This window comes from Haemorhous mexicanus, chromosome 5, assembly GCF_027477595.1.
Source record: "Haemorhous mexicanus isolate bHaeMex1 chromosome 5, bHaeMex1.pri, whole genome shotgun sequence".
NCBI lineage: Eukaryota > Metazoa > Chordata > Aves > Passeriformes > Fringillidae > Haemorhous > Haemorhous mexicanus.
Genome location: NC_082345.1, coordinates 30,557,977 through 30,568,463, shown reverse-complemented (window position 1 = coordinate 30,568,463; position 10,487 = coordinate 30,557,977). Strand labels below are relative to the sequence as shown.

The window sequence follows — 10,487 nt, the reverse complement described above, 5'->3', positions numbered from 1 at the left end:
GCAGAAGATCACAGTTGAAGTTCCTTTGAGGAAGCTCCCTTCCTGGCATAAGCAACACAGCAGACTTTAAAGGGCATAGGGAATGGTCAGAAGGAGTTAACAAACATGACTCATTTTCTTACAGCTAAGGGTGTCACGACTTTTAATCTCCTTTCTGGGAATTTGTTTAAAACCTGTTGTGAACCCACGGGTACACTTATGTTTCCTCTTCTAGGTTTATTTGTTTGCATCTGTGCGTATCACTTTCAAGCCTGCTGGGGGTTTGTCTCGAATACACTAATGAAATGCTTAGATGAACACGTAGCTGCCCTGTGCAAATGAGGTGTAGGAGGGGAAATCACAGTGCAGTAATGAGGGAAAGAAGATCTAAGCTTACTTTTGGATGATGAAGCCTTGCTGGCTGGAGCCACACGTATAGCCAGCAGAAGACAGGTGTACTCCACAGGAGAAGCAGAATAAATCTGATTCTGAGCGGTATCATTATCCCTTTGTATCCACAGCACGCTCGACCGTGTGTTCGCTCGTGCATCTGCTGTATACCAAGGTCTTTGTACTCCAGCAAGCCTTGAGTTATGTAAGCACTTGCAGGTCTACACCTAATAGACCATATGTTGCAAACTGGCTCTGAAGTACCAAAATAAGGAACATGAAACAGAAAGCTGAACTGTAATAGGAGTGAAGAAATGCATGGGACCTGTGGAAATGAAAAGGAACAAATCCTGCCTTAAGATACACACTGTGAGGTGGGTAGCTTTCCCCTTGATAACAGAACCCTGTTTTTCCTGATGCAAAGGAAAAAAAAACCACCTGTGTGAACCTCTTCTTGTTTTGCTTTCTTTCTCTTTTGTCTTCCTCCCTATACATGAGCCTTGAATGCCCCATTTACCAGCACTGTCTCTGATAAAAATTGTATTTAAAAGGTTAAATTTAAATGCAATACAGCTGAGTCAGATTTCTTTCAGAAGCAGTCCTAAAGCCAATGGACAGTCTTATGTCCTCAATTTGTATCACTTTAAACCATGGCTTTTCCAGGATGTAGTTTTAGTGGTGAATGAGAAACTTAGTGGATGTGTTTCTCAGATGGATCACTCCTGATTTTGGAAGTTTCTTTCATTAGGCAGGAATTGGCCCTTGAACTCGGTGGGAAGGAATGTGTAAGGGAAGAATTTTATAAAGGAAGATGAGATGTGTTTACTGGGTCCTTGGTAGATCATATGGGTGGTTGAATCACTGGGCTGTTGGACTCCACCAGTCTGAGCCAGTCACATTCACCTCCAGGTAGAGTAAGAATCTGTGGTCCCTCCCGGGGCAGGCAAACACATGAACTGCAGCTCTTGTTGGGGATGAGCAAAAGAAGGCATGGCAGCCAGACAAAGATGACAGAAGGCTTTCCTGACACACTTTCCCAGGTATCCCATAGGACCCAGGAGATATTACACAACATAAAGGTCAGAATTCTGGCACATTCTGTGCAGTATTTTCCCTTCCTGTAAATATCACACAGGTATCCTGATTTAAACAAAAACCAGCTGTTCATCAGTACACTAGTTGCTTCTAATCACTTTAAGGAAAAAAGAAACAGGAATATATGTATACAGTCATGCCTTCCTTTCTTTCTTTCTTTCTCTCTCTCTCTCTCTTTCTGTCTCTCTCTTTCTCCCTATAGATATATATATATATATATATATATATATATAACTGTATAGCAAATAGATCTGTGGGTGTTTGTGCCATTTTATGTAGATATGAACACAGCAGGGAAACAGTCCATCATGTGGGACTTTCCATCATAACAGTTTTCGTCTAATCAATGGGTTTTCTTTCATTTATTTCATTGGAACAAGTCTTTTCCTCCCCCATGCCCATCACTTAAGAATCCTCTGGCTTTGTTTGAAGGCTGCAGCAGAGTAACTCAGAGATAGCTGCAGTCTGCTCATATTGGCAAGGGATAAAATATCTTAAGTCACCAGCTGTGGCTGGTGAGGACGAGAGGTCTAGAGCATTACAGTTTGCATTGCAGACCTGTGCAACTGTCCTCAGAATAGAGAGAGGCAAATGCTGCTCTGCCCTGGTGTCAGGGCTGGGCTGAGGGTGGACTTCCTGCTGCCCTCACTGAGGCTCATGAGAAGTAGCTTGAAGCTCCTGGAAGGGCATTCATGGCAACACAGGGCTTTGCCTGAGCTGCAAATGCTGCCCAAGGATCTGTGCAAATGCTTGGTTGTCTGTGCCACTGTGTTGTCTCTGCTGCTTGTGCTGTCCCAGTTAAACAGGGCTACCCAAGCTGACTCATTTAATATGGGTTCAAGCATGTCTCTTGAGACAGGAGTTACAGCAACGTCTGTGGAGCAAAGCAATCCCAAGGAGGTTCACATCTGGGGTTTGGGGTTTTAGTTCAGCTAATGAACAAAAAAATGTCATGGAATGTGGAAAACTTGGGTGGAGATTGGCTGACTTATCTGCAACTTTTCATCTTCTACATCCTGTCCCTATACCCATTGCTCCACTGTTCCTACCCTGCGAATTTTACCCCTTGCTTTCTTTTCAATGTCTTTTTTTTAAAAATAAACCCCCCAAGTCACACTTTTTCATTTTTAGATAAAGTATTTCATACTTCTGTCTCTCATGTGGTTCTGAGAAATCATAGATGTGAAACCAACAACATTTGGTCCCTGGCAATTGTCCGTACCTTCTCCAGGCTGAACTTAGTGTTCAATCCCCAATGTGGATAGAGAAAATAAGCTGAGCTACCTGAATAAGGACTGTTGCAAATGGTTTGGGTTCTCTGTAGAACACAGAAGAAAAACATTTTCCCCTTACTGCCCATGTAATAGACACCATGAATCTTGCTACAGCAATAAAATATTTCAGCAGCTTCTGAAAACGTAAAATTTATTATTTCTTCATGAAGTCATACTTAGCATGCGATTATGAAGTCAAGTTTATTTATATCATATTTTGAAAACTGACACAAAAATAGGAAAAGAAAAATATGTTTCAGTCCTTTCTTGAATCTCAGGTTTTGGAGAATATTTACACATAGCAAAGTTTCAGAGTTTTAATCCACCATGTGCTACTTTAGAAGTATGGAATGGAAGAGAGTGCACCATTCTTCCGCTGATTGCAATTGCCCCCTGAGAAAGCTAGTTCAAACTGCATAAAGGAGAGGAATGGGGAGACAAGATTCACATCAGAAGCCTCTTTCTTCCTCTTGATTTGCACCTTGCCACTGAGCTTGCAAAACCTCTGTGTACACAGAACTATAATGGAAACAGGCTCATCTCTGTGGATTCCCTAATTTCTGATTTACAGGAGACTTGAAGGTACTCGTCCATCCCTGCCTATCACCACAGAGCTTGTACAGTCTGTAAGAGATTTAGATGTGTTTTTTCCCCTCTGTCCCTCTTCTCAGTGGCCTTGTCACACAGAAATCCTTCCTTACATGATGCAGGATGACACCCTTTGTCCTGTCCTAGTCGATTCTTCAGATAGCTACAAGGCAGTTACTGATTGCTTCTTCCCCTGGAAGGCAGCATCCAAAGGGCCCCTTGGTCTCTCTCACACAATCAGTGCAAAACTGGGCAAGAATTCTCGCTGCATTTCTCTCTCTTCTTCTCTTGCTCTCAATTTCTTTCAGTTTCTGTAATGTATTATACCCACCACTTTTTGTTACTTCCCTTGATATCCTACCATCCCTCTATAGTTTGAAAACAGAAACTCCTGGAGGTCACTGATGAATGAGCAGCACTTAAAAGTTATGTATAAAGTCCAAAATTCTTGTCTCTGAAATGATGGTTATTTCTACTCGTTACATCAGTGCTCTTGGATAGCAGCGTAAGCATTTAGAAAGAAAACTGGGATATGAAACCAGACCACATCTTCAACCCTACCACAATTATTTTAATCTTATTACTCACTGAACAGGACCATCAGTGTCAGACATTTTTAACAGCAAGAACAAAATTCTTGCCAAGAAATTAAGGTGTTTCTTCCAAGAATTAAGGACTATCCTGTGATTTAAAAGAAATTAAAACAAATCCTGGTAAACAACAGAAATCACTAAAAGGAGCAGTTGGGAAATTTTTAATAAATCTTTTCTACTGAAAAGTGATGAAACATAATTAATATTATTTTCTGGGTTTATATTTTTCCTATTTAATTTTTAAACAAAATCCTATATAATCACTTACTCTGTTATTGCTCTAGCAATTCCTGCTGGTTTATTTCCTAGTCAGAAGTTTGTGCAAACTCAAAAGTATCATTATATATAGCCTTATACCATATATGTAGCCTTATATATAGCCATCATGAAACACACACTTCAGGTCTGAACCTTGTTCACCTTCTCCAGTGTATTTTCATGTTCAGTCCAGGAAAATTTCAGAGGCAAAGAAGAGGGCTGCCTGTAGAGAAAGGTTACACATTGGTAATTTACTTCTGAAATTAAGCATTCTTGATAGAATGGCAGCCACATTAAAAGAGCCAATCTGCTTACAGCCCCATAACATGGTGGGGGATTTGAATGAGTCCTCCTAGGAGCAAAGGAGCACAATGTGGAGCCATGAATGGGGTGTGACACTGGAACAGTTTCCCACAAAATTTGTAGGTGCTCCATCCCTGGAAGTGTTCAAGGATGGATGGGCCTTTGTGCAACCTGCTCTAGAGGAAGAAGTTCCTGCTCACTGCAGGGGTGTTGGGACCAGATGATCTTTAATATCCCTCCAAACCCAAACCATTCTATGATTCTGTGAAGGACAGGTTTGTTTCACAGCCCAAGAAGAGAAGGACACAGAAGGAGCTCCAAGGGCAGAGGAGAAGATACCTCCAGAATGTCTTAAAAGAGCCTGATGCTTTAAATTGATAAGGAAACTGAATCAGAGATCAGCAGGAAGAAGTTGGGTTACTTTACATATTCCTTGTGCAATCTTTATGTGTCAGAGCAGTGTGGTTGGAAACCTCTGCAAGTCCTCTTGGATCTCTTGATTATCGTGCATTTGTGGAGAATTGTGTGGCAAATCAAAGAGCCTGCAAGTCTTGTACAGTGGTGAGGTCTTGGGTTAAGCAGTGATCAGTGGTCCTGAGAGCATGGCAATCACACCCTATCTCTGAGAGATGCAAAAGAGAGCCTGTGCAAAGGAATCCTGACAAGAAATCAGAAGACATGGGGTTGCCAAGCACAGCTGAAGCTTGAATAAACATTTATGTTCATTTTATCTGAGAATTCTCACCAACTGTTAATACATTAACATTTGCAGGGGAAGAACAGTTGTCCAGCTAACACTGGCAACTGGCAATCTTGTGTGTCAGCAAAGAAAAGTACATCCATCTCTCACCCCCACTCAAGAGTTTTCTGCCCCTCTCCCACTGCTCTCTGCCTTTAGCCCTGCTAGGCTGGGGTGGCAGTCAGACAGTCAGACAGCACCACGTTTCAGATCACAGCAGCAACTCTCTGTCTTCTGCTTTCTTTCATGCATGAATAGAGCCGTGCCATCCTCTCACAGCAAGCCATAAAGAAGCTGAACCACCAGATGGACTGGTCTAGCACCAGCCACGCTGCACTTTTCTACAGCTCAGACTTCATCAACTTTTGCCCTCATCCCAGCACTTCCCCCAGCCTCCCCTCCCAGGGTATTAGCTTTATAACTGGAACAAAAATGTGATGAGTCTTTCAAGCCTTCTGACCCTGCAGTCCGGGCTCTTTCCCTGCCCACTGTACATTTTCAGTTGAAATTTAGCAGCAGTATTTTGGAGAAGAGCATTTCAGATCTGTGACATGGACATGTTTTGATGATTGAGCTACATGCTGTTATTGTGATAGGGTGTTGGGAGAGGAGGAAGGGGAGACAAAAGGAAGAGTTGCTCTGAGAAGAGACAAAAGAGAATGAATTGAATAAATTGCTGCCAGGGCTATTTAAACGAAATAAAAGAAGCAAGCAAAACAAAAGCAAGGGACAAGTACTGATTTTCAAGAGGGAGGCCACAAATTTTTAGTATAAAAGGGATTAAGTCTCTGCTCTGATTGTCTGATGTAGCTGTGGGCAGTGGTGATGGCAAAGGCACCAAAGCAAAGTTCCATGGGAAGAAGTCAGCTCCAGTTCAGGAGCAAGGGAAAGAGGGCAGCTGGGCTGGTACAAACAGGGCTGCATGTGCAGGCTTTCCCCTACAACTGGTGCTGCATGTCACTAAAGGATGGGGACACAGTGCCCAGCAAACTCCAGTGCCTTGGAGGACACACGTGGGTGAAGTACATTCTCCTGACTGGCGGATCTGCCTGTCTGAAGGCAGGCAGGAGGATGGGAAAAAGCAATTTATTCCTTTAATGTTTTTTCTCTGTCTGATTGGCAGACCAGAAATTAGGCCTGTTCCAGTAATTTCTCTGAGAATGCAAGTCTTAATTCGCTGTTTGTTAAATGCTTAACTAACGTCTGAGATCATTATTTTAAACTCCAGCTGCCAGAATAAACACTGTCAGGAATCCATTTGCTTTAGAGAATAGCTCTTCCTGACAGCAGCAGAGATGCAAACAGTTACCTTTTAATACCAGGCTGTGAAAAGCTCAACCCCCCAGCCCAGCCCCCCACTTTCATTTGCAGTAAACATCACTGCCCATCCTTATTCTGTGCTGTGACTCTTTTCTGCTTTCTGAGCAACACTTAATAGCAGAGGGATAGCATGGTGTGCTTTATGCTCTCCATTAAAGACAGTTTGTGGTGGGAGAGCGGGCAAATTCATTGGGTTTGAGGTTTTGGCAAGGACATGGACGAAAAATTAAGTCGTTTTTGGTTTTGATGTAGGAAGGCAGGGGTGTGGTACGAGTCAAGGACAAGTTCTTGGTTGCAGCTATGGCCCCTCCTGGTGGTGGAAGACAAACAAGTATCCCTGTCCTTTTTTGATGGAATCTTCCACAGATGCCTTCTCTAAGAAAAACAGGACAAGTGTCTTTCCTGTCAAGCTCTTTTCCTCAGGAGCTGACTGAGCATTTTGATGCAGAGCTGTCTCTTTTCTGAAATCTTATCCAAGCACAAAAGCTTAGCAACCATGTATCTTCTTTTCTCTGACCATACTGACAAAAATATGAGTCAAATTCTGTGTCAAGGATTTGCACCCCAAGGAAGTGAATGTGATTTCTGCATCTGTGGAGAAGTAAGAAAACAGTACTATGGTTATATGATTTTTCCAATAAAGATAACAAGAAGCCCTCATAGGCATTCATTAAAATAACTTCCCAATGATTTTCAGGATCTTAGGCTATGTATAAGGTATTTCCTACATTTAGGTCATAATCAAGGTTTGTTTAATGTGCTATTCTATGTCCAAAAGTAACTGAGGGGGAGAGGTTGGATGGGAAGAAATAATACTTTCACTGTAGGCAAATGCAGCATGCCCTGCTAAGCTCTCAGCTAACCTGAAATATAGCCCTTTTCAGAAAAGGGGAATTGTCTCTAAACTGTTGCCTTATTTTATCCTTCAGTGGGAATAAAATTGGCCTATAGGAATGAAAGATTTTAATACATTTCTATTACAATACGGTCTCCTAATTGGTATTGATCTTCCCTGTGGTACCTGAAATGCAAGAAATTATTTCAGCAGGATTTAAGCTAACAGACATGGGAAATGGAGAGAAAGATTGACACCAAACAAGGTGGTGGGGAAGGTTAGGGACTGGCAGCATGTATGGCTTCATCACCAAATAAAGAAAATTGTTTTTACAAGGGCAGCAAGTATAAAACAATCTGAGATTGAAATGGGGATGATACAGAGCTTTAGTAGGAGAGAAATTAAAAAAAAAAAATGAAGTAAGGAAAAAAATTAAGAGTCTCTAAAGAGAAAAAACATCCTTTTAGTGAGCTAGCTAGGTGAACAAGCTTAAAGAATGGATTTGGTTGGGAACTTAGCTCATATCCAGCAAGATCCAGTGAGGTGCAACAACAGCCTGTTGGAAGGTCAGAGGCTCTGGAAAAGAGCCAGTGCCAGAACCCTGCCAAGAAACACCTCTGCAGGTGGCAATGTCCTACAAAGAGGTAAGATTAAAAGAATTCCTGAGCTGAGTTGAAGCATATCTTGGCATTTTTACTTAGCTTTTCTTGCCTCCAGTTCATCCTATGAAGTTCAAAATATCCGAAACTCCACTGTGTCAAAGAAGGGGAGAGACTCATCTAATGCAAGCAGTGCTTGACAACCCAATGGGCTGCATACAAGATAATAATGTTTGCTGATGATACAGTCACAAATGTATTTCTCTTGCAACAGAGCACCAGGTAAGTAATTAATTAAAAAGCTGATACATACAGCTTTCTTAAAATGGAGAACAGCATTAGTTCTGAAATGTAAGAATTTGTAATTTAGTAAAGATATTCAGCATTCTGTGGAAAGCCTGGTTGATTGCACTTTTTCAAAAGACTAATCCCATCCTTGTAAACAGAACAAGGTAATAATGAGGCTCTCTGTCACTGTGTCATAGTAGAACACAGAGGGCAAAACTTCATTACACTCTTTTGACTCCCCTTCCATCAATATGAGAGAGATAACACAGGGACCCAAAATACTCCCATCAGTTTCTGGGCGTGCTATTTAGTTATTTGGTAAAAATTTCATTATTTTTCTGTGACAGTGGAGGGAAACCACTGGGACAGAAGAACCCACAAACATGAGCAAAGTGGACTGTAGATAATTTTTCAATTTTTCATGAAGTGGTATGCAGCTTTGATGTGCAGGTCTTAACTTGAATGAGGTGCTTTTTTTTTTTCTTTTTTTTTTTTTTTTTCCTGTTTAGCTTTATTTGTATGTATTATTCATCCACATCCTTTGGCAGTTGTTGAGTTACTTGAAAGACAGTACTGCAGCTAGTTGCTGAGTTTTGTCTCTGAATTATTTCTCTTTGCCAGGTAAACTTCAGACTCTCTACGTTATTTGTGACTGATGTGAGTGCAAAGGGAGGGGAAGGAGCTTTGGCATGCACACTCAAAAATAAGAAATCACATTTTGCAAAGAGTCAGAATACTAATTTTTAAATTTTTTCCCCCACAATCAATGCAATTTCTGGCTATGCAAATCCTAGTTTCTGGGCCCTGACATCCAGCCAACAGAGGGAGCACTAGTTTAATTATAAAACCCAATCTCGCCCACTGCCAGTGCTGCCGCTGGCTGCACAGATAAGAAGGCCATTATGGAAAAGCTGTGCAAGCCTTTTCCCCCAAGAACTGGTGGAGGACAAAATCTTTACCAGTGGTACAAAAAGGAAACCTAGTGAGGAATCATTTACAAGCCATTGTGTGCATGTGGCACCAAAAAAAAGGGACACAAACATGCACACACACACACACAAATATGAAGCACTGCCCATTAAAACAAATGGTGTCTCCTAGGGAGCAGCCCAGTCCTGGAGTTCAGCTGCTACCCATGAACAAGCAGAGCCCCCTGAGCCAGTCCAACCTTGTATTGGATCTGGGGCCATCTGTCACCTCATTTATTAGAACTGGTTAAAAAAGGGATGAAATTCTTTGCAGAGTCCTTCTGGTGAATTTTGGCTTTTTTTTCCAATGAGGACTTAATTGCAAATCTTATTTATCCAGTCCATAGGTCTGTCACTCTGCATGGTAATATGGCTGTAAACTGCAACTGTGAGCTGAAAACCAAACTGAGCCAAATGAAGCTCTGCATGCATCTTTGTTTTGTTCTTCCTAAAAAAGGTCTTTAGTATTGTTTTGGCAGGCACTTGTACTTTGAGATTTAAACCCCCCTCAATGTTTTTCATGTTCAGGGTTTACTTGCCTGCATCCTTAATTTGGGTTTATTCTTTCCATAGTTCTGAAGGAGAAATTAAATGCATCAAATCAATACACACACACACACACACACACACACACACACACACACACACACACACACATACATTATATATATATATATATATATATATCCTAACAATTGAGTTTGTATGAAACTGGGGAACTTTTAATCAGGACATTCTCTGGTCCTAAAATCTACTAAAGAAATTAATAGGGACCCTTTTCACAGAGGAGTTGCAACATTACAGGGAGACAAACATGGCTGTAACATAAGTGCCCTGTGGACACACTCATGTCTTTTGCCTGGGTTTGTGGTGGGGGTTTTTGAGGGTTTTTTGGGGGGTGAAGAACCCTGTACAAAATAACACAAGTAGGGGAATTAGGCCCTGAGGTAATGAGACAACTGCAAATGGCCAACACTGAGCAAAAGGTGTGTTTTATCTGGATTTGTAATGATTCAGAAAAACCTTCCCTCCTGCTGACTAAAGTTTCTAGTTTCCCAGTCTTTCCTGTCTGTAAAGACTGGAGAAGCCCTTAAAAATACCTGGAAAACATAAAACAAGAAGCAAAAACGGGGAAGATGCAAACAGGAGGTAGAATAAGGTAGGACATAACACCTAAGAACAATGAAAATGGCAGAGACAGCCATATATGGATTTAAAAATAAAGTAGTCTTCATGCTGAAGTTTTATTTCCTTTTAT

The 10,487-nt window shown here is 41.4% G+C and overlaps 1 long non-coding RNA gene across 1 annotated transcript in view; it reads left to right on the top strand.

The window, feature by feature from the left end:
• The first annotated feature begins 303 nt into the window (after positions 1-303).
• LOC132327497 (uncharacterized) overlaps positions 304-10,487 on the top strand; it is a 33,978-nt gene continuing 23,794 nt past the window's right edge. The window contains exons 1-2 of the long non-coding RNA XR_009486536.1: positions 304-743; positions 8,092-8,255. This is a non-coding gene — a long non-coding RNA (uncharacterized LOC132327497). The remainder of the gene's footprint in view (positions 744-8,091; positions 8,256-10,487) is intronic.